At 33.5% G+C, this 25,648-nt stretch overlaps 1 protein-coding gene across 1 annotated transcript in view; it reads left to right on the forward strand.

Moving 5' to 3' along the window:
- FOXP2 (forkhead box P2) overlaps positions 1-25,648 on the forward strand; it is a 550,365-nt gene that overhangs the window by 59,813 nt on the left and 464,904 nt on the right. The window contains exon 2 of the mRNA XM_025873321.2: positions 6,413-6,557. The gene's annotated coding sequence lies outside the window, so the exon portion shown is untranslated. The remainder of the gene's footprint in view (positions 1-6,412; positions 6,558-25,648) is intronic.

The following is a 25,648-nucleotide window of genomic DNA, read 5'->3' on the forward strand; positions in this document are numbered from 1 at the left end:
CCTTTTGAGAATGGAAGATTATTAGTTCTGGAAGTGTGATATCCTTATTTGACTCTGCAGTTATAAACGTGTATATAATACAAAAGTGAAGTATGTTTAATGTGAATTTTAATGTGTTGTAATAAGCGTGCTCTGTAGACCACAAGTACAAAGAATATTGGTATTTTCTAATTGATGTTATTTATATATATGATCATATATGTTTAATGGAAATTGGTTATTTTGAAATACAGTTAGAGAAAGTAAATATTTTTGGTGTATATTTACGCATTAACTAAATTTTGAGTAAGTTTGGCTTGCATTGGTTCTGAAAGGAAAGACTACTGGATTAGGACAGTTCAACTGAGCTCAAGTCCCATCTGTGCCACTTACACTCTCTGAGATCTTAGATAAATTACTTCTGTGAATCTCTCCTGTAAACTATGGAGGGGTGGGGCAAGCCAGTGACAAAAGAAGTCTTCAGAAGATCCTGGTCATTCATTGATAGCTCATTTTATGTCAGGCATCATGCTTGACCCAAAGTTTATGTCAGTAAGTTCTCTTTCCTAAAATAACTCAGGTGTGTCTATTCCATTTTCTGAAATTTACTGCTAATCAAAGTAGAATTTGGAATATAATTTTGTACTTTTTCTAACTCTAAACAACACCTTGGGTGACCCCAGATTTTTTGGGCATACAGGTTTTGATTTTACTTTCCATGAAATGCAGAGGATTACTTCAGCAGTCTTTATAGAGGGATTTATTTTATCATTTAAAATATGTTGTCATAGGACAGGATTTTCGCCAAAAACTTGTAATTTTGTCTTGAGTTCTAAATTTTAATGTTGATTTAGAACTTCAGAGTGGGTATTTAAAGCCAAATATTTTATTTGACTACCTTAGTATGGTTTGTCTAAATGTGTTTTCTACAGAATAAGTCAAATCATGACTTGGTAGTTCTCCATGACACATATTTTTGACAGGCTTTTTTAGAACTTGAAAATAATGGTAGTGAAAATTATTAAAAATTATTTCTAAGAAAGACACAGATGAATAAGACATAGTCTCTGTTTTCAGTAGTTTTTAATTACGTGTGAGAAATTGGATATATGGATAGATGGTAGATTAAGTGAAGAGTTTTCAACAGGAGCTGGTGAGAAAATGCTATGTGGGTTGATTATTTCTGGCTAAGAAAGTAAGGGAGTACTTCATGGAGGTGATGGTAATTGAATTGAGGCTTGAAAGGTATAGCACAATTTGAACAAATAGAATTTGAGAAAGACAGTCTAGATGGAGCAAATTGAGACTTTAAAGGCTGGTAAAGGCAAGCATGAAATGTTTGGTTCTGTTCTGGAATGTAAGGGAGACGAAGAAGAGTAATATATGGGAGAGGCAGATTAGATGCTATGATGAAGGGCCTTAGATTTAAGGCTAAGAAGTTTGGGTTTATTTGGTAGATATTGAGGAACCCCTCCTGTTAAATGACACTAATTGATACACTAGTAAGAAAAGGTGCCAGGGAAATATTTGCATGATTTGAAGTGAAATTTATTGAATCTAGGTGTTGGTGTGTTTTAGTCCACCCCCCTATGTCAGTCTAAAAGATTATAAAAACATGTATTTGGAAAACCTTGTCAGATATGGTGTATTCTGCAAATATTAATGGTTGGAGAAGTGTTTGAAGATATTTGGTGGATATGAGGGTTATGAATTTGAAATTGTCATTGGAGAAAGAGGAAGAGGACTATCATTGTAGAGGTGGAAGAGACATTGTTTTTAGAATGCTTTATAGAGACATCTTTTGGTATATATTTAAGAAAACTTGAGTACTCTTGAGTAAAGAGAAGGTTTGAGATAACAATTCTGAAGATATATAGGCCATTATTAATTTGAAGAAGGGTCAGAACCAGAATATTCAAGTGAAGATGTTTAAGAGGCAGCAGAGGATAAAGCGCTGAGTCAAAGAGAGAATGGAAAATTGCACTCACAGGCTGTTTCAGGTAATGAAATTAAATAGCAAGCATTTTTTAACATGTAAATGGATTATATACCAGAGGATTTTTTACTGGTGGGTCACAACACAGACCATACTTTCTTTAAGAAACCATGTTATACATGGCTTTTAGGTCATAGACTAGCTCTTCAATTTGACCGTGATGTCAAAAAGGGGTGGTCCATCACCCTTATAGAGCTTGCAAATATTATTTGTTAATATTTATCATTTTTTAAAAAATATGAACTTGTTAAATCTTAAAAATTAAACCTTTCTCTCTATATCTCTGTCTCTCTCTCTCTCACATACACACATGCTTTTCCAGCCTCTCTTGAAAATTCACATTTGCTAAGACTAAGCCTGCATTCCTACACAACAAATGAAGTGGCAAATGCAGTCATCTGACGGGGGTTAAAAACCACCTCTTTAGAGACTTTACCACAGAACCCTCCAACTTTGTTTTATCTTGCACCTGGCTGCTTTTTAGTTTTGTTTTTGGATATTTTATGAAAACATATATTTGGAAAATTTTGTCAAGTTGGGTGTATTCTGCAAAGATTAATGGTAAGAGAGTTGTTTGAAGATATTTGTTGGATGCAAGGGTGATGGATATGAAATTGTCACTGGAGAATTGGGAAAAGGATTCCACCTCATTGTAGAGGTGGAAGAGATGTTATAGAATCATTGGTACACATTTAAGAGAACTTGATTGCTCTTTTGTGAGTGATAATTTTTGATCCTCATGATGTATTTGTCTACCATATTATTCTTTCTAGTAATATATTCATCTTGAAACCTAACCACTGCATGCAATAATCTTTAGAAATGAGACATGCTTGGGTTACAAATGAGATAGCAGGAATAGATTCCCTATCATTCTGGTAGGCTTGGTTATCCCCCCTTGCCTTCTGTTGCCTGTAAATCCTCTGCAGGACTTCATTCTTCATTCCCTCCTTAACTGTTGGTTGTTTCCTTGGGCTAGAAAGAATATTATCAGATTTACATTTCAGAAACCAAACAAAAAAGTAAAAAACTTAGATTGTATTGTGGAGTGTGGGTTAGAGGGAATTAAGACTGGGGGAAGGAGATTGTATATTCAGTAGGAACTTTAAATCTGAGGATCACGAGACAGGTGTGGACTGGATATATACATTTGGGAATCATTAGGAACAAGTAGAGGTTAATGCTGGAAGTATGCCTGTTAAGAACAGAAGAGGAGGGGTGCCTGAGTGGCTCAGTCAGTTAAGCATCTGCCTTCGGCTCAGGTCGTGATCTCAGGGTCCTGGGATTGAGTCCCACATCAGGCTACTTGCTCAGTGGGGAGTCTGCTTCTTCTTCTCCCTCTGTCCTTCCCCCAACTCTTGTTCTCTCTCTCAAATAAACAAATAAAATCTTAAAAAAAAAAAAAACAGAAGAGGAGTAGAATGAAGTCATGGGAAAAGTAACATTGAGGAGGTAGCTCTAAGAATAGGAATTAGCAGACACTGAAAAAAGGTCTGAGGGGTAGGAGAGGAATCCAGAAAGAGGGGTGTCATGTAAGCCAAAGGGAGAATTTTAAGAAGGAAGGAGTGAAAAATAAGCTGAGTGAATGAGAGAAGTTCAGCAAACCAAGAATTAAGAATTCACATTTGGATTTGTCAGCTAGGAGGTGATTCCTATGCTGATTATAAAATGTTTAACTTCTAGGGCATAAGGATTTAGTAAACCTTTGACCATCTGTGTGAATTTGTTAGTGTGAAAAGAATGGAATCTTGTTTATTCTAATCCCAACCAAATATTTTTGTCACATAATAGCATCATGGAAAAAAAGAAAAACAAAAATTTGTTGATAAAAGGAAATAATCAAATGATGAATGAATAATAAATTAATGATACTTTTAGTGAATATATAAAGTTATCATCTAAACTGGGATGCTTTTAAGAAGGAAAGGTATAACTATGAATAATTATAATAAGTATAAATCTCATCTATCCCAGGTAATCAAGGAGGAATGCTCACCTTGGTTATAGTTCAGGTTTATTGAGTGCTAGCTATGTGCCAGACACTGAGATGAGTTCTTTACCAGTTCATATGATTTAATGACTAAGATTTTGGTTGCCAACATTAATAATTCTGTCTTTGTATATTCTGCATTTACTGACAAAAATGCTATATATAATTTTGATGTCTTTATAGAACTTAACTCTTTATTTAAAAAAGAAACACAAAAATTGGTAAATACAGTATACCAAATTACATCCTAGGGAATGGAGAAATGAAGATGATTAATACATGGTTCTCATTGCTAATGATCTACCAGTGTAATTGAGAGAATCTGAGAACAAAATTTCAGTATACTGTGGTAAAGTGTCATGATGGTAGTGTAGTTTGTGAAGGCCACAACTTGTATTTTATACATTATGTCCTGTCTTTTTTAAAGTTAAATTTATAGTATATTTGAACTTTGTAAGGTAGAGTTTGCTTTTTGTTAAAAAAGAAATTCACCAATGGAAAAGACAAGGTATAGCTAATTGTATGTTTAAGTGGGGTTTTCTCTACCATGGAAACTATGTTCTGTGTATGTGCACACTGTGTGTGTGTGTGTGTGTGTGTGTGTGTGTGTGTGAGAGAGAGAGAGAGAGAGGGAGGGAGGGAGGGAGGGAGATCAGTTCTATATCACAAAGGGATACATTTCCATATCTATAATGTAATTTTAGCCACACTCAAGCTATATTCTGTGAAGGGTCTGGCATATTTCTCTGACACATCTGGTAGATATGTGTGGCATTAATTAGCATAGGTATTGCTATAAATGACATGTCAGTCCAGGACAACAAAAAGTATTTGTTGCTGATGTCAATCATTCATCCTTTGTCAGTTCAAAAGGCTTCCCTAAAGGAATGCACATTGATCTTCACTGATCCAAAATACAGCAAAATCATTTCTGTGTTCTAGAAACAAAAGTGGAACTACCTATGTTTGAAAAACCATATGGAGATAATCATACAGAAAGTGCACGTTTATAAATTTGAGTAGTAAGCCTGTTAAATTAGACCAAGATTAATTGAATCTTTTGAAAAGAAAACAGCAGTTTTCTGTAATCCTAATCTAGTCTTGACTGTTTTCTTCCTTGGAGCTTTAATTTTTGGTAGCCTAATTTGTGTTTTTGTTTCACCTTGAAATAATTTTGAGATATGCCAAGTAAATGATTGCAAGTATCCCTTACAATGGTTAAAAACAAAGGTGATCAACACACGTATCAATCCATGACTATATTGATGGCTTAAAGAGGTACTCTTCTGCCTACATATATCTGTTTTTTTTATTTGGCTATTCTGATAGAGATATCGATTGACTTTGTTTACTATAATCCCATCACATTTATCTTTTTGTAATAATAATCACAAGTGTAATACTCTTATATTTCTAAGCAAAAACTGGCTTTAAAAAAGGACATATTTCCCCCCAAAACATATATATTTTATTTCCAATTTTTCTCCAAAATCTCCCCCTACATTCTAATTTATTATTTAATGGAAAGCAATATGAATGACTTTAAGATAAGGCAAGAGAGTGTGGTCTAGTGTATAGTACAGTTGAAGACATTTATCTTAATATTTCATTTTAATGAGGCAGAAAATATCCATTATTAGAAAACCGTAATTTGATAAAATTTGTAGAATACAATTAATTCTCTTAAAATTATGAATGTTCATACCACCAAAGGGCAGATAACCACATGTCACATTTCTGTGTCCTTGTAAAGGTAGTGTATGTTACATTTTTACGTCTTACAGATTTGCTAGAGAATTAACATGAAATGGGATTTAGGATGTACCCATGTTATATCCTTTAATTTGATCAACATGCTTTGTTTAAATAGCAGTTCCTAACCTTTGTACCATCTTTAAAATTTTTACTCCAGGTCTCTTGCCCTGCCTACAGATCCTCTGCTATCTGTTTCTAGTCTGTCTCATGCTTTTGAAATCATCTTTTTTTATTATTCCATTAAAATTTTTAAAAATGGATTTTCCTTTACACTTTTCTAATCATCCTGTAATTCTTTAGCTCTAAGACATTAAAATGAATGAGTAAAAATATTTGATACCTAATCGTCTCTGCCAGTCCATTCAAACTCATGGATTTGCAAAATTATGTTAAAGTCTTTTAAAAATACATTTGAGTAGGCTTTTGTAGTCATTTGGTTTTTGAATATTAATTTTCTCTTGCTATGCTGCTTAGCCATAAAAATGAAAAAGAAGATAGATGTGGGTTTCTTTTAGTGGTGTTAATTTAAAGTACTTGATTTATTTATTATAATATTCAACAATGGCAATTCCTATTTTCTCTGTTCACATCAGATCCAACAGAAAATAATGAGAAGCCCCCACCCACCAGCACAGTAAGAAAAAGTTTGATGCATTTTGTAATAATTGATTAAAAGTATAATTTCCCCCTAGATCAAACAAATAATAGAAGTCTGTTGAAGCTTTGTCCTGACCTATTCTGGAAGTAGAAGAATACCCTGGAGAAAGGAGCATTGTAAGCACAAAGAATAAGACTCCTCAATCCTGGGAGAGAGAATTAAAGTCTAACCCTCCAAATGTAAGTCATCTGTACTCTATTTTCCATCCCTCAGTTTTTGTGGCTGTTCAGGTATTAGTAAAAAAATATGTGATAAAAATATTTGGATTTTTTTTCTGTACAAAATATACAGATGTTTTGGTTGGTAACTTTAAATTCCTATTTGTGTTAACATTTTCTAAATAGTAACATAAGGTAATGCTTTGCAATAATAATATTTAATGCAAAATGGATTATTTTTAATTTTATCTTCTGGAAGAGAACTGTTACGAATTTTGAGAGTATTCTGGTGAAAAGAAGGTAACTTGCTTTGATTTAATATCTGCAGTTGTGCCATCATAGTCCCTTTTTGCTCTAAACTTTAGTTCTTTCTTTTTCTTTTATATTTCTTTATAGCTGAGAATAAGACTATCTTAATAAATCTATTTGAATCCACCTTCCCATAAAGAGAGACATTAAGTCCTTTTTTTTTCATTTTGCATAGTGAAACTGAATTGGAATGAATTTGTATCCATAATCCACTATAAAAATATATAAATTTTGTCAGCTCAGTGTAATTGGAAAGACTGATTCCCTATCTTGTTAGAAAGAACTTAAAAGATGTGTTTTTGTGATTATATAGAAAGACAGAATTCAGTTGTGTTTAGAAATTGGTAGAAAGAATGATAATCAAAGGTAATACTTGTTTTAGGAAAATTATTTGGAAGAAATTTCTTGGCAATCACGACTTTTATCTGAAAAGTTACTTAGTGCATCATCCTTGTGATAAGGCACTTGATATGTAATATAGTGGCTTAACTTCCAGAAATTTGACTTTTGCTTAACAGTTGATAAGATAACCCTTTTCATTCTTTGGTGAAAGAATCAGTGAAAGAGTATTGTTTTGATTTTTAAAAGTCTGAACCATGACAATCAATACTTACTAGAGTTGAATACAACCAAATTATATGTTTCCCCACCCCAATTATCTTAAAAATTGAAACACGAATTTTTGTAGGTTTTGAATGTGATATTCTTATTGATACAGCATCTGATAAAGTTGTCAAAGTAGTCTGCAGTAAGAAATCTTCATAATTTCTAGGTTCACATTTAATCTTTTGTTTAGAACGTCTGATAGAGCCTTGAAACTCTGTGACTGTTCCTGACAGTCTATAGTTGTGAGTTAGGATTTTTTAATTTAGCAGAAACCATGTATAAAAAAAAATCAAACTTTTTGGTTATGGTCTTAGATACTTAGTTCTAAATTTTTCTATCATTGAACTTGATAGAGATGCCTTGGAGAAACACTACAAACATTATTATTCCTTTCACTGATATGAAACAATTGCTCCTCATTTATAACTTTAATATTTGTTATTGAAAAGTATGACGGGGCACCTGGGTGGCTCAGTTGGTTAAGCGACTGCCTTCGGCTCTGGTCATGATCTTGGAGTCCCGGGATCGAATCCCACATCGGGCTCCCTGCTCAGCAGGGAGTCTCCTTCTCCCTCTGACCCTCTTCCCTCTTGTGCTCTCTATCTCTCATTCTCTCTCAAATAAATAAATAAAATCTTTAAAAAAAAAGTATGACAAAACTTTTAAGAAGTTGTTTAACTTTGATGAGTAGTGAATTCTTATTTACAAGTTTGAGGTTGATGAAGGATTGGAAAATGTTATTGTTTACAGAAAACTTTTGCTGATCCTCTGCTCTACAGTAGTGCAAATAAAGTATAGCAACAGTAACATGGTTGAATCCCATAAACATAATGTTGAGTAAAAAAAACCTAAACATGTATGTATGATTTCTTCTTTAAAAAGTTCCAAAACTAGACTACAGTGTTTAGGATGCAAGAAATGATTACAACAAAATTAAAGACAATAGTTAAATTCTAGGTAGGTGATAGAAATTGGGGTGGAGTTTCTAGGAGCTTCCTGTGTGTCAGCTACATTCAATTTTTTCACTAGGCTGGTGTTGCATGGATATTTATGCTATGGAAAGCTAGGTGTGTCTCTGCTAATATCAGGTATAAGGCAAGGATGTCCTTACCATTCCTATTTAATATTATACTGGAACATACTTAATATTATACTGGAAATCCTCGCTAAGGTAATAAGATAAGAAAAAGAAATAAAAGGCATACAGATCAGAAAGGAAGAAATACAACTATTTGCAGATAACATGATTGTCTGTTAAAAAATCTCAAAGAATCAACCAAAGAAAACCTCCTGTAACCAATAAATGATTTTAACAAGGTTGCAGAAAACAAGATTATTATACAAGTCAGTTGCTTTCCTATGTACCAGCAATGAACAATTGGGATTTGAAATTAAAAATACATAAAGTTTTTTACCATTATATTAGCACCAACAAACCTGAAATCCAGGTATAAATCTAATTATATGTATATATATAATACAAATTAGGAAAACTACAAAATTCTGATTAAAGAAAATCAAAAATCTAAATAAATGGGGAGATATTCCATGTACCTGCAAAAACATACACAATATATGATTATAATGTCATGTCTTCCTTTCTTGAGCTATATATTCAACATAATCCCAATAAAATCCCAACAAGTTATTTTGTGAATATTGATAAACTGATTCTTAAGTTTATGTGAAAAGACCAAAGACCATAAATAGCCAATATAATATTGAAGAAGAGCAAAGTTAGAGGACTACGCTCCCGGATTTCAAGACTTCATATAAAGCTACAGTAATCAAGACAGTATGATATTGATGAAAGAATAGACCATTGGAATGTAAAAGAGAGCCCAGTAATAGACCTCACAAGTATAATCAACTGATGTTTGACAAAGGTACAAAGGCAATTCAATGGAGAAAGGACAGTCTTTTCAAAAGTGGTACTGGAACAATTGGACATTGATACGCAAACAAATCTAGACTCAAACCGTAAAACTTTTACAAAAATAAATTCAGGGTAGGTCATAGAGCTAACTGTAAAATGCAACATTATAAAACTGTTGGAAGATAACATAGAAGAAAATCTAAGTGGCCTTGGGTTTGGAGATGATTTTTTAGATAAAATGGCAAAAGCACAATTTATGAAAGAAAAAATTGAAAAATTGGACTTCAATAGAATGAAAAACTTACACTCTGAGGAAAACACTGCTAAGAGAATGAAAAGACAAGTCACAGACTGGAAGAATATATTTATAAAACACATGTCTGATAAAAGACTTGTATTTAAAATACACAGAGAACTCAACAATAAGAAAGCACATAATTCAGCTAAAAAGTGAAAAGTTTTAGAGTTAATGAAAGAAGACACAAAGATGGCAAATAAGCATATGAAAAGATGCTCAACATTTATTTCACTAGGGAATTGCGAATTAAAACAATGAGATACCACTACATACCTATTAGAATGGCTAAAATCCAAAACACTGACAATACCAAATGTTGTTAAGGATGTAGAGCAACAAGGACTCCGATTCATTGTTGGCAGGAATGCAAAGTGATATAGCCACTTTGGAAAACAGTTTCGCAGTTTACTATGAAGCCAAACATGTATACAATACTTACCATGTAATCTAGCTATTGCACTACTCAGTAATTACCCAAATGAGTTGAAAACTTATGTCCACATAAAAATTTGCAGAACAATGTTTATAGAAGCTTTATTCCTAATTACACAAACTTGGAAACCACCAGGATGTCCTTCAGTTGGTGAATGAATAAACTAGCTGTGATACATACATTCAATGGACTATTCAGTGATAAAGAGAAATGACCTATTAAGCCACAAAAAGACATGGAGAAACATAAATGAATGTTACTGAGTGAATGAAGCCATCTGTAAAGGCTACATACTGTATGATTCCAACTATATGACATTCTGGAAAAGGCGAAACTATGGAGACCAAGAAAAGATCAGTGGTTTCCAGGGTTGAGGGGAGGGACTGATGAATAGGTGGATTTTGTTTTGTTTTGTTTTTTGTTTTTTTGAATAGGTGGATCTTTAGAGTAGTGAAACTGTTCTGTATAGTAATGTAAGGGTGGATACGTGACATGTATGTCAAAGAGCTGTACAACACTAACAGTTAACCCTAATGTGAACTCTGTACTTTATTAATAACAGTGTTTTAATATGAGTTCATCAGTTAGAGAAAATGTACCATGCTCTAATGCAAGATGTTAGTAATAGTAGAAACTTTATGTATTCTGCAAATAGGGAAGAGAATGTATATGGGAATTCTGTACTTTCTGCTATATTTCTCTGTAAATATAAAACTGCTCAAAAAAATTTTAGATAATTTTTTGCAACTCTAATATAATTTAAAAAATTAAAAAGCGGTCTCAATGATTCTGTTAATTAGAATTCTGAGAAAAAGTAAGATAATTTCAGATTTGATCTATCTACACTGAATATTCAAAATTAAAAAGATATAATTTAAAATCAATATTTTGTGATCTCACAAAGCAGTGTGTTTTATTTGGGGGAAGTGCTAATGTCCATAAAGGGAGTCTTCTACACTTGAATACATTTAGTATAACTTTTTATGACAATTTATTTACGTAGCATAAACTTGTCTTTATTTTAGGATAGGCGTTTCTGGGCGCCTGAGTGGCTCAGTTGGTTAAGCAACTGCCTTTGGCTCAGGTCATGATCCTGGAGCCCCGGGATTGAGTCCCACATCAGGCTCCCTGCTCAGCAGGGAGTCTGCTTCTCCCTCTGACCCTCTTCCCTCTTGTGCTCTCTATCTCTCATTCTCTCTCTCTCAAATAAATAAATAAAATCTTAAAAAAAAAAGAACTATTTTAAGATAGGCATTTCAGTTTTGGTTTTAAAAATATTTTTTTCACTAATATAACCCAACCTCATTCTGTAATAATGAAATACTCATCTTTATTAAGTTGTTCATAGCTTCTTTCCTTACATTTTAATGCATTTTATGCAGTGGTCTATCATCCTCAGAAATGCTTTTTTACTTATGTGGGACTTTAATTTGTTAATTTTAACATTAGTATGTTGTAAAAGAAATGGAAAACACAGATGCTTTTTGTATTCCTTTCTTGAATACAAATTTTCAAATACAGATTCAGTTTAAAAATACCAGGCACGGACTTTTTCCTAGTCCCTTTTTAATTTTTCTTTCCTTTCTTCTTTCTTCCCCTCTTCCTCTTTTTCCTTTCTCCTTTCTCTCTCAGTATATTCTATTGTTTAATTTCTCAAGGAGTGAATATAATCTTATTTAACTAGTTGACATTAACAGAAACCAGGAATTTATTATTCATAAAAAATGAAATAGAAAAATCCCCCTTTTCTTCAGATTCTGGATATAGCTAGGCTCAACACAAATGTCTAGGGAGAATGCATCTGTTGCTATTGCATTTTTTTTTTGTTTCTCTGAAAACTTGGCATTTGTAATATATCTATGATTTTGATTTGTCTTGGCCAAAACCCAGATTACCAAGGAATTACATTTTGAACATATTCAACTAAGAATTATCTTTGTAGCATCTTTTCCTTTGCCATATTGAAATTTTGGGAATAAAATCAGATTTTGTTTCAGAAACCAGCTATGTTTCTTCATAGTGCCAGAATGATTTTTTTTTAAGTTAAAGAGACACAAAGCAATACTTAAAATCTTTAAAACTTATTTTAAGCATACCATGTAGGAAAGAGTCCCATTTTTGCATTTGACAGACCTGGGTTCAAATGTTTGCTCTGCCATGTAATTTTTTATAGTGATCTTGGGTAAGTTTTGTATGTGAGGAAAAAAAGAATTTCTTTATAGGGTTAGATGAAGATTAAACCACCAAACACAAAAAATACCTGCACATAGCTGGTACTTAATTAATGGTAGTGGTCTCTGTCTTGCTTATTTTCTATATATGTAGAAGTATGTGTATAAATAAATGTGTATGTATGTTTATATGTATGTATGTGTTTATATACATATATGTATATTTATCTCTGTGTTTCACTTTCTCTATATATCCATCTATGTAGCTCTATCTCTATATACAGTAATGTGCAATATGTAGTCATTTATTTCACTTGCTAAGTTCTGAAGCAGAGCCTTCTTCTGGAAAGGATATAGTTCTGGAATTTAGGAAATATGAATTCTGTCACCACATGGAAATATTTAAAGGCTTATTATTTCTTTGTGTCCTAATATTTCCATAACTTTATATTAATCTACCTAGAATGTTTATAAAGTTTTAAAAGGTCTAAAGAATATGTTTCCTTTATGAATACCCAGCAGACAACAGAATAATTCTTTTTTAAATCTCATTCAATGTGTAATTCAGAGAATGATGTATTAGTACATCTTGATTGGAGTTCAAAAAGATGTGCATTGGTCAGTTTGAGAAGATATATGGGAATATGGAAAATAAAATAACTTATTAATATCTGAAAAGAGACATGTCAGTTTTAACAAGACCAAAAAATGCAAGGTGGGAATTGAGTCTTTCTGCAAAATAGACATTTGCTATGATTTAGTTTTCACTAAATAGCAAGGCACCAGTTTCTTGGGGCAGCTCTTTGTACAACTGTCTCCGTAACTGATCTGAATCTTTGTAGAGTAGAAATGCAACAAAATAAAGTGTTAACTCTCCATATTCTCTTACAATAATGTAGACTTTTTAGTAAAAGCAGCTGTTAATATCTCAAGAAAGTAGCTCATATATCTTGCCTGAATATCTTACATGAAGTTGTGTCTTGTGACTTCTGAATGACTACCTTAAATCTTAACTAATAGCTGCTCTCAGACACTCAAAGAAGGGTTGTAACGAAGAACAGAATGCTTAAAGAGGCAGGAGTGAAATTCATCAGGCTAAGTGTTTAGAATGAAAGCGTGACCTGTTGTTTTGAAGTGATTACTATTTTTTTAAAAAAGCAAAAAACTAGTTCAAACTTGTTTTCCCTATACCTCTTTATATTTTAAAGACAAGATGGTGAGAGCAAAACTTCTTGTTAAACCCAAAGTGGTTGGTAGCCTCCAAATCCATTTGAAAGACCAGTTAGTTACACATTGAATCTGCTTCCAAGTTAATGATGCAAAATTAAATCTGGGACAAGGGCCTCAGTATTCCTGGGATGAATAACTTCTTTTAGTGGGTCTGTCAATGATCTAGTTTTGTAGAGTTGACAGTTCTCCCCATGCAACCACTATTACTTATGTGCCCCATTTTGATTATAGCCCTGTGGAACAACATAAAGGAGCAACAAAGTGGTCTTGGATCAGGTATCAAAGAATAGTTTGAAGGTGTATGTTCTCCACAGATAGGATCTAAAGGTCATTTCTGCTGGACTTTCTTAAATGTTTAATGATTTTATTATTGAACAACTTAAAAGACCGAAATTCTCTTTTGGCAAATCAGAGTATACTTTTTTTTTCTATTCATGGGCCATATTTTAGGTTTGTCCAAAAGGCATTAAATTTACTAAGACTTAATACTTTTACCTAAAGTAAACCATCCATCAGCCATGTCAGATAACTCAAGCTATATGAAAACATTTGTTAATCTGCTGATCTGGGCAAATTTGTTAGGAATGCTTTTCACTAAAACATATTTTGAGTATTCTCTTTACCCCAAAATCCAAAGTGATCGCTTTCTTTAAGATTTTTATTTTAAAATATTGTAAACATTCAGAGAATAACACAGCAGGCATCCACGTATCCAAATTGGACATGTTAATATCTGGTTATATTTCTTCAGATTTCACTCTTTTTAAGAAATACAATACCACAAATATAGAAAAAGCTATGTGCTTTCATCCTGTTCCTTTTTCTCTCTCTAGAGGTATTTACTACACTGAAGTTGGTGTTTATCTATATTCTTACACTTTTGTTTTCTTTTTTGTTTTTAAGGTCGTTCTTTTCTTGTTTGTTTCGTTGTTGTTGTTTTTTTTTTTTGAGAGAGAGAGGCGGGGAGAGTGGTAGAGGGAGAGAGAGAGTCTCAAGCGGTCTCCACACTGAGTGCAGAGCTGGACCTGGGGCTCCATGTTACAACTCTTGAGATCATGACATGAGCTGGAATCAAGAGTCAGCCACTTAACCGACTGAGCCACCCAGACACCCCACACTTTTGTGGGGTTTTTTTTGTGTGTGTGATTTTCAAATTTATGCAGCTGGCACCGTATCAAGTCTGCCCTTCTGAGAAATTTTTTCTTTCAAAGTTATATTTAGAGGATCTACCCATGTTGATATATACAGGTCTGATTTTTTATTTTTTTTGAAGTAAGCTTTTTTTGATACATATACACAACATACATATATATATATATATATATATAGTAGTACATTTATGATTTTTGCAGTTGTACAATGAAAATTGCAAAAATCATAAATTCCATCTTGATGAGTTTTCATAGAATGAATGCATCTGTGTAGCTAGTACCTGGCTCAAGAAGTAGCACATTACCAGTACTATAAGAGCCTCCCCCTCCTCCACCAGGAAAACCTTATCCTGACCTCTCACAAAATAGATGAGTTTTGTCTGTTTTTGAACTTTATATAAATAGAATAATTTAGCATATAGTCTTTTGTGTCTGGCTTCTGTTTTTCATACTAGGTTTACAAGCTTCCTCCATGTTACTGTGTCCATCTAAGTATCTATCCTGAACGCTGTCTAGTATTCCATTAGATGAATATGCCATTGTTTCTTTCCATTTTATTTTGGGACATTCAGGTTGTTTTCTTGTTTTTAACTATGAGGCATAATACTACTCTGAAGATTGGTGTACATGTCCTTGACATATTATGTGCATCTCTATAGCTAGGAGTAGAATTTTTGTATGACAGGATATCCACATCGTAATGTCAGTCTAGTGTCTGTATTATAGGTTATCTGTATCATAGTGTCTTCATTAGCAGAAAGCAGTCTTCTAAAATAGTTGTCACAGTTTACCTTCTCACCATCATTGTATGGGAGTTTGAGCTGCTCCATATCTTGCAACACTGAGGTTGTCTTTTTCCATTTTTGCTGTTTTGTTGGATAATAGTTAATTAGTTTTAACTGCTTTATAACATTCCATGGTTTGAATAAAGCATGCTTACTTTAAAATCCTTTCCTCGGTAGATGAACAATTTGATTGTTTTTCATTTTTTACCATTTCAAACAGTACTATAGTGAATATATCTGTATATATCTCTTCATGCACATGTTTGAGAGTTTTGCTAAGGTTATAACTTGAAGTAGTATGTCTGAGTTTAATAATGCCATGTATTTATTTTTTCAATAGACTTCTATATTTCTCGCTAATGGGGTTATACTATGAAGTGATAATTTTAGTTTTATTATAAATCATACTCATCAAGTATAGAGAATAAATGTTGCTTATTTAAAAGACATTATGTGAAACTTAATATCCTAGAATTTGGGGTAATATTAGTGGGGAGAGATGAAACATGCTGCACAGCACCTGGCATATAGATTAAATAAAGCTTCCATTACCATTTTCACTGTTAAAATTACTTATGATTATATTGCTATAAAATGCTCATTCTAACCTCCATGCAATTCATGTAAATTCTCCCACCATCCATTTGAAGGTAGCTTCTTTCAATCTTTGAAATTTCTTTCTTTACTGGAGTTTTATTTTTCCTGCATACTAGAGTCATTGCATCCATTTGATCTTGATTTTTGATTACCCAGCTGCATATATACTGAGGTAGTTTGGGAAGTTTATATAATTTGAAAAGTTTATATAATTTGATTAGTAGATTTACACATTTGTGACATTCTTACTGAAGATTTGATCCTGAGCAAAATGGTGACGTGGAGCCCAAATTATTGTTCAAATTATTGTTCCCATTGAGATTTATGAAAATAACATGTATTTTTATAATTTTATATTTTCTATTAGATGTAAGAACAGAGTCAATGTTAGTAGCATGACCAAAGCAAGACCTTTAATTTAGATTTTTGAATTTGATACTATCAGTGAGGTGGGTCAACATTTGTCTCAAAGAAAGGAAACTAATTAGTTTATTTGTTGCCATTACTTTTTTTCTTATAATTTTCATTTCTCGCATGGCGATTTTTTCCATGATCCTTAATTAGTCTTGATCTAGTCGACCCCTAGTTTCTCTCTTCAAATGAGAAATGCGTATTGCTATACAGAATCTCTTTTAGTCACTCTTCATCCCTCTTGTTCATCATGGACAGCAACACTGTTTTCACTAGCAAATGTGTTTTGAATTAACAAACCAAACTTTAACTCAAAAATCCCATGTTTATTTTTCAGAATAAAATTGTACTGGTTAATTTTATCTAAGAACTCAATTTTTGCCAGTTTGTTAATTTTTCAAAATCTTTTATACTTAACTGTTTACTAGCAGGCTAGTGCAAAAGACAATTTTGGTTTTGTTGTACAGTTTTAAGATAACATTTCTATTGCATTCCTGTTTTTATGAATATTTTCTTATGGTTAAAGTGAATCTGAATTTGAATTTATCAGTTTTTATTATTTCAAATCTAAGTATATTTGTATCTACATAGATCACGAATTGAGGCGGTTTAAGAAATATAACATTTCTTAAATAGTTAATATTCTTAAATATTCTTAAATATTTCTTAAAATATTAAGAAATATAATTTCTCAATAGTTTCATTTTAGAGTTGAATGCTAATGTATATGCTTTTAAAATGCAAATACCTGAAAAGAGTAATTTTTGTTTTCCACTAGATTTTAAGAATCAGTATCTAAGGCATTTCCACTTTCATTATTTCCATGCAGTATTATATAAAATCCTGTATGCTTTCTTCAACCCTCTGTCCCCAGTGCCCAGAGTGGTGTTGGTATACAGTCCCCATTTAATAAATGTTTGGAGAATGAACTGCTTTTAAGTGTTCTTTTTCAGAAAAGGACATTGTCTCTTTACCCTGCACTACAAAGTGACTGGTAGCCTTCTACCTTGAGGTGCGTAGTCTTTGGAAGACTTTGTTGAAATGAATATGAATTACAATGGCTGAGCAGTTAACATCCTTTAAGGTTGTGCTTGAAGAAAATGATCTTTGTTAAGTGAGCCAAAAATAGTTACTTTGAGTTAAAAAAAAAGTGCAAATCAAAAAACTATCATGTATTATGGGGGTTCTTGTTTAGCTTTTTAAAAATGTAGAAATAGAAACACTGCTAGTGTAAGTCTACTCTGAGGGAGACAGGGATGATATCATCAGTGTTGAGAATTTTTTCTGAAGTATAACTTCTGTGTGATTTCTCTTCAACTTTTTTTTACTCCTAGACCAGTTTCCTGATCTACAAGATGGAGATTGAATGATTGAATAAAGTACTAGTTGATTCCCTCACCAGCTTTCACTGAGGATCTATGCTAGACCATGTAGTACATACAAAGATATGTTGGCGTGTTGTAGTGGATTCCACCTCTTCTCCTATGATCTTTGTCATGGGTTTATACATTTTTATTCTTGTATTGCCATTATGTTAGTATTTTGGGAGGGAATGGATATAATAGTATGTGTTTAGACTGATAGGCTAAACTAGAAGTCCTTCAGTGATATTGTTGATAAATCTATAGGACAGTTTTAATCACTTACCTTCCTTGAAATACTTAACACTGCTAACTGCTTCCTCCCATATCATCCCCTGTTCTCATGTTATGTTCTCTCACTTATTCCTCTTGCTAAGTCTCCTCTGTGAGTCCTTTCTTTACCCACCACTTAAATTTAGGTTTTTTCCTGTGTTCCATCTTCACCTGCTCACTCTGTATGTACATTATTCTAGATGAGCTCACTTATTCCCAAAGCTTTGAGTTTAGTGTTGGGACTCCCGCTTTTGTATTTCTAGCTTCTAATTCTCCTCTGAGTTTGAGATCTGCATCTACAAGTACCTCCTTGATATCTGTACTTACATGTCCTATAGGAATCTATCTAAAATGAAGCTCATTGTAAGAGATGAATCACTATATTCTACTCCTGAAACCAATACTACACTATGTGTTAACTGTCTTAAATTAAAAAAAAAAAACAATAAAATTAATCTCATTTTCAGCTCCTGTCTCATCTATTAAAAGTATGCTCTTACGATATTTTCTGTCTTAGTGAATAGCAAGCACTGTTATAAACTCAGTTGCCTATGTCAGAAATATTGGATCACCAATATTGGGTCACCTGGACATCTCCCTCCTTCTCATCTTCACTCTCTTAGGTCCATTAAGGCTAAATAACCTCCAGATTTGATTGCAAACTTCTATCTTTCTGCACATCCCACTGATAATACCCTAGTCTAAAACTTTTACTTTAACAACTGCAATGACTGTTCTCGATTCTCTATGCCCTTCCTTCCCTTAACTCACTAGGTAGCAAGACTTAACTTTAAAAATAAAGATTAGATGATTTTTGTGTTCTTAACTAAAATCTTACATTTGTTTTTCCTTGAATTTAGGGTAAAATGCAAACCAACCCTTCAGAGTACAAGTCCTTGCAAGAATTGGACCATGCCTGCCCCCTTAGCATCATCTTCCTCTACTCAGCAGATTTCTGACTCTTCTTTCTTACTTCACTTACTCTGGCCTAATTTTATTAATTGATGGCTTCAAGTTCTTTTGTGCCTTGTGGCTTTTGTGCGTGTTGTTCCTTCTGTGGGACTTGGCAATGGATGCATGGGGTAAAAGATCAGGATGGTCCTGAGATTTCAAACTTGGTTATTATGTTTCCTTTTTCATAGACTTTATGCTAGTAAATTAATGTACATACAATCAAGCATCAAAGTATAACATGCATATAAGCCCTCTCTAGGGCTTCTCTCTATTCTACAACCTAGAATATTTCAGAACTCCTCTCTGTGTAGTGATTCCCAAAGATATCTTGTGTTCCACGTTTCTCTACATGTTCTGTTCTCTTTGAAAGGTGCTTCTTTGCTTATGTGGTAGATGAACTCCTACTGTCCTTTAACACCCAGTCCAAACACAGCTCCTTGGAGGCTATGAGCCTTCACAATTGTTGATGACAGCTTCCTTGATGTCACCTGTGTGTATTTTGCAGCTGTACCTGAGACTTAGCAAATTTAAGTAGCTTGTTCAGTTACTAAGTGACAGAACCGGGATTTGAACCTTCACTTTTCTGACTTGAAAGCATCTTGAAAGCATAAGTCTTCAACTGTCTTTTGCTAGGCACTGTCATTATTTAATAAGTACTTATTAAATACATAGGTTAATAAAAAAATAAAATACTATATGACCTAATTAGTAAGAAAAGCTTTTATGGCATCAATGAGAAGAAGTGACTCGACTGACATGGAAGATAAAAATTTGGCAGGAAGGGAAAAGGAAATCCATATCTGTAGGATATGGTTCTGCCTTGCTTTGTAACTCCCTAAGATACCAAAAGGTATCTCAAAAAAAGGTATGAAGCTAAACTTCAGTGACATAGGCCATGAAATGAATAAATTCATTTGTATTAAAAGTGGCAAACATATATCACATATTCTTCTTGTGTTTTAATTGCTTTATGCATTTGTGTCTTGTTCCCCTCAACTTGATTGTTAGCTTCTTTTGAACAAAGATATACTGTATCTTTTCTTAGCATCTCCTGTAATATCTGGTTCTACTTGATAATTTTTTTTTTGTATATTAAATAAATGATGGTGTCTTATCTCTTTTAAACTTAATTTTAGGGACAAAATTTCAAATACTTTCACATAGAGTAATGCCGCTGATAATTGATTTATACATACCAACAGTTGGAAGCATGAATGTACATGAAAAATAGAACTAACTCTTCACTATTGGATTTAATATTTTTTTGAGAAAGAAAATACTCTGGTATGCATAATGTCAAGGACATACTCAGTGAAGAAAAGCAATTTATGTTGGATCTATGCTAGAAGAAGGCTCTATTCTAGCATTTAACTAGTAGGTGAGTTTAAATATCTGTGCAACTCTATCTTAGGACTTATTTTGCCTTTTACTTTTTCTTTTGAATATCAAAAGATATTCACATTTGGAAGGACATATTCTTGTTAGCTCTAATGAGTTTTTTTGGTAAATGAATTGAATATAAACAACTATTGTGTTTGTCTTTTTTTGTAAGAAAGATTTCAAGCTGAAGATCCTAGTCATATAATTAAAAGGACTAATCCCATTCAATCCTCCAATCCGTCTATAGAAATAGAATTCTTAAAACATATACACAAAAGGGAATATGGTGCCTGTTGAATTTTATATTATGTTCAGTTGAACTATTATACTTCTAAAACAAATTTAATTTTGATTAGGAAAAATGATTCCCTTTTTTGTGCATTTATAAATGTAGACATTGTAGATCATGCCAGCACTAGGGAAGTTAAGGAGGGGGGAGAAGTAACACTTGTATTATGTTAAATCAGAGAAATAATTGCACTTGGCAGTTTTTGTTTGCAGAATGCAGGAAAGGCTGAGGGCTTTTGTACAGTTCAAAGAGCACATTCCACAGATACAGCAGTTGTTGGTTGCCTGCAGGGGTCGTCAGGATTGGGGGTGGTGGTAGAGGTCTGTCTCACAGAAGTCTGTTGGGCTGTGTGTTTGTAAAGAAAAAAAAATGCTTGCACCTTTTTGAAAAGTTGTTTAGAAATTGCCTCCTATCATTTATTTTAAATATAACACTTTTGCCTCCGAGTTTAATCTGTGCAATAATCAGATGGCATTCTTGTGTAGCCTTGGCTACCTCTTGTTCTTTAATCATCTGTTTTCAGATTTAGGTTTACATGTTCAGACGTGGAAGCATAGAGCTGCTGACTGTTAATCTGTCAGTTAAACTACATAGAAAAGTACAACAATCGATTATATTTCACAGTCATGTATTCAACTCTCATTTATACAACAAGCATATTAAACAATTTCAGCAAGTTAACTCCAGACTCTTGAGAGAGCCTTCTTTAACTAAAAATATGCCAAAGGCTAGCTTTTTCAGATGGCATGCCAAGACTTATGCTGAATTAACACATGTATCAATTCCCTGCAGAATATGCAAGTTCTGGTTTCTGCTGTGAACTGAACTAATGTAGCTGAAAGTTCTCTGAAAGCTGTAAATTGTAGGGCAGATATAAATTAGCATTATTAAGTTTCTTGAAATGTCCAGTTTACATGACATTATGTGACTTATGTGTGCTTTATTTTTTTATATAAACTTTTGGCAAAGTATATCAACAGAGTTTCATTAGCTATTTTCTTGGATTTAAAAAAATGACCAATTAGTGATACTCTGTTATAATTTTGGTTTTAGGAAAAGCCCCCAAAGCCTTATCTTGACCTAATCTTGAATTAATAAGAATTTGGGATATTTTGTTGCTTCCAGATGTGTTTTATCTAAAGTGTCATACTCGATTGCCAGAAGATTAGTTAGTGTGGTACAAAGCAAGAGAGACATCAAAATTAGAATTATCTGTTGAACAGCTTCTGTGTCCATTGTCATAAGAACTTCGTTTTCACCTTTTAAGATTTGTTACTTTCAGGTTAAGAAATGCTGAGAACATATCAGAAAGGACAGAAGCAAATTTAGCAGAGTCCATGTACCCACTGTTCAGATTTAATAGATACTGCTATTTTGCCATTTTAATTTTAGATCTCTTTTTTAAGAAATCTTTAACAACCAAAGCTTTTTTTTTAATAGTGTTGAAATACCCATTACCAAATTGGTTATTTGATAGCAACATCCTAAGGTTTTTAACTGAGGTCTTTCCAGTTTTTAGGATCAGGCTTGTTAATACAGTCTCCTCAGAATAGCAACAGCTCCTTACCAGTGTGACTTAAAGACCCAAGGCCCTTCTGTCCCAGAATTTCAGCTTTCCTCCTCATTATTTCTATAAGACCTGAAACTGTTTTATTTTTCAGTTTTTAGCTATGGGACATTGGGGGCTGTTATTAAATATAAGTGCTTTATGGAGGGAATAACACATTAAGCCATTATTAGCCATTATCATCATCACTCAGAAGCTGGGGTGATAGAGCTGGATTCTGAGAAGAGAGTGGCTGGGAGGAAGGGGGTGCTTTGCGTTGGGTCCGCCTACAGCATTTGGTAGATGTGTGAAATAAGTCCCAAATGAACATACAACAAAGAATCATATAATACATCTCAGAAATTTTCACTGGGGCTATATGGGAAAGAGAAACAAATGACAGCAACATTATGTGAGGTCCCTGACTTTTTGCAAAGTTAAGACCCACCATTTCCATGCTGTTTAGTAGATCTGTAAAACTGCTAGGGAGGCTGCCTTTTGGTTTGTAGCACGCGTTCCTATCATTTCCTAAGTAGATGGTGTTAAACCCATTTTACCAGTGAGAATATTGAGTAACAAGAGAGTTAGGTGGCTTTCTAAAAGCTTACAGCTAGGAGGTAAAAAATCCAGAATTTCTGCCAGTAAGTCCCTCTGTTGACTGTTCCCTAATAACTTCGTGTGATTCATTGCCTTCATTACCAAAATGTACTTCTGCCGCTTTAAACTTATCTAAAGCTTATCTGGTTTTTAAAGAAACAGTTCAAGATGTATACTTTCCTTAAAACATCCTCCCCCCACTCCCCAATTCAGTGCTGTCCTTTCTGTGAATGCTTGCAGTACAAAAGTAAGCATAGACTTTTATGGTCTCCCATATTCTACTAATGTATGTGTGTTTGTTATCCTTTAAAACTGTTTGCTTGGACCCTTAAGATCTGGTCGTTGGCTTATATTTTTTAGGGTTCCAATTATTGCCAACACAGCACTAAGCACTTAGTGAATGCTCAGTAACGCCTGCTTCTGGATTTAGTTCAGGGCTCCAGTCCCAGTACTGACAATTACCAGCTGTGTGATATCAGACAAGTCCCTTACTATCTCTGAGCTTTAATTCCTTCGCTTGTAAAAAGGGGATAATAATAAAGCTTATCTCAAAGGATTGTTATGGGAATTAAGCCAGACATTGCAATATAAAATGCTTAGCTTAGTGCTTGGAACATAATAGCATAGTAAACATAAACAAGTAACCATAACACAATAAATGCTAGTTCTTGTTATTGTTGATCAGTGTAATCAGTCAACACTTACAGAGCAAAGGATTGCCCATAAGCGCAACTTCTATTAGAAAAATTCTCTGATTTCAACTTTTGTGTCCCATTTGACAAAAAATGTCCCTCTTTGAAATAAACAAATTCATAGTTCATAGAAGTTTGACTGATTAAAGAGAACCACACACACACATATACATACACACCCTAACACAGACACATTTTATCCATGCTCAGAAATTTGGACCTTACTTAGTAGGCAAACACCCAGAAATCCCAACTTATTCTTGAAGTCATCCATCCTCTCCATATCTACAGCAATAGCTTTCTCTTTACTTTCACTCCTGTCCACTAACAGGAGTCCTAACCTTGGATCCTTTGCCTCTAGCCGTTCCTGATAGAACTGAATTTCACCATAATTAGTTTCCTTTGTAATTTTATGTATTTTATTGTATGCATTTAACAGTATTACTCTGAGGAAGGCTGTGTAGGCTTCACTAGACAGACAGAAGCTCTTGCGGCACCCACACAGCTAAGAATCTCCACCAGAAATTGAATTTATTTTCTATAGAGCATGATTATGGTGCTCTGCTAAAAAATGTAAATCGGATCATGTCACTCTTCAGTGTTAAAGCCTTTACGTGTACTTGGAATAAAACAGAAGTTTCTTTCATTGGCTTGGAGAAGGCCTCCTGCCTAGCCCTAAATCATCTCTTGCCACTGTGTTCCTTGCTTACTCTGGCTTCCTGTCAGTTCTTGAAACCCTTCCTGACTCAGGGCCTTTGCACTTGCTGTTTTCACTGTTTAGAATGTTTCTCTTCCTGCCTGGCCTGCCCCTGGTACTCAGGTCTTAGTTTAGGTGATGCCGTCTCCGGGAGCTTTTGCTGGCCTCCCTATCCGAAGGAACTCCCCACTCCTCTCTTTTCTTGTTCTTTTCCACAGCTCATTTCATTTATTTAGTTATATATAACAAACAGATACCTTGGTTTATGCCTATTTTCATACTAATTTGTAAATTCCACGGGGGGCATAGAATATGTAAGTCTTATTTAGGCTGCCATTTAGTATAAAACCTGACCCTTTGTAGATCAGTAAATGTCTATTGAATGAATGAATGAATTGGGGGAACATGAATGGTCTGCTATTTGGAATATACAAACTCATGTGTTTATTCATAAACTCATTTATTAGACAAAGAAAAATGAGAGACCAGCTATAACATTTAAATTCTGAATACCTTTCAGAGTAATTCATGAGCTACAGATGGATGCTTTAATCTCCTCGGTTATTCAGAAATGAAATGTAATAGTTCATTATATGACAAGGGGAACCACCCAGAAAATCAGAATTCAAAAAATGTGGTTAACTTCTTCTCCTATGTTACACCTTCCATCTGCCATACCCTAAGCCTGTACCCTATTAACTCTGTTTCATGATAACTTTATCTTATGAGTGACTCACTTGATTGCCATATACCAGAATCATGTGTGCACCCATTGAAACTGCTTTTCTGTCATTTATAATGTTTATTTTAAAAAATACCTTATCATTTGTATAGAAAGTTATATCTCAAACTTAGGATAATTAAACACTTTCGGTCCTGGTGCAGTCAGTCAGGATAGCCTTTTATTATTATTCTCTAACTTAAAGTATGTTTATTGAACTGATTCTTCTATTAAAATGGAAGCTTCATTTTAGTGATATATATATAGATTTGAACAGTAACTCTTTAATATATGTGGAAATAAAACCCACAAGCATCTACTCTTTATTTCCCACCTCTCTTTTGGAGAAAAGTATTCTTTAATAGAGTTGGCAAAGTTTTGTGTAGAGTAGTTTCTTTCTCTAAGTAGGTCAGTGACAACCTGAGAATATCTTCTTTATTATCTTAAATAATCAGTGGTTATCCTATCCTAGGTGATCTTGTAATCTATAAAAATAAAGAAAACAGCAGAATGTGGTTTATACTTTGATCATTACTTGGAGGACTTTTGTACGCTAAAAAATTAGGTAATTCTTTTCTTGAAGGGAAATGACTATTTTTTTTCCTTATTACTTTTATTGCTTTACTTTTTAAGAGGTCTCTAAAGGCCAGGTGGTTCCAATAATAATTAAGGCCATTCTCTTTTTTTAATTCACTTGTGGCTCAACATAATTTCATAACTGACTGCTTTTAGTGT

The sequence above is a fragment of the Callorhinus ursinus genome, unplaced genomic scaffold, assembly GCF_003265705.2.
Source record: "Callorhinus ursinus isolate GAN/ISIS: 27379988/994484 unplaced genomic scaffold, GSC_fseal_2.0 scaffold12, whole genome shotgun sequence".
NCBI classification, from domain to species: Eukaryota; Metazoa; Chordata; class Mammalia; order Carnivora; family Otariidae; genus Callorhinus; species Callorhinus ursinus.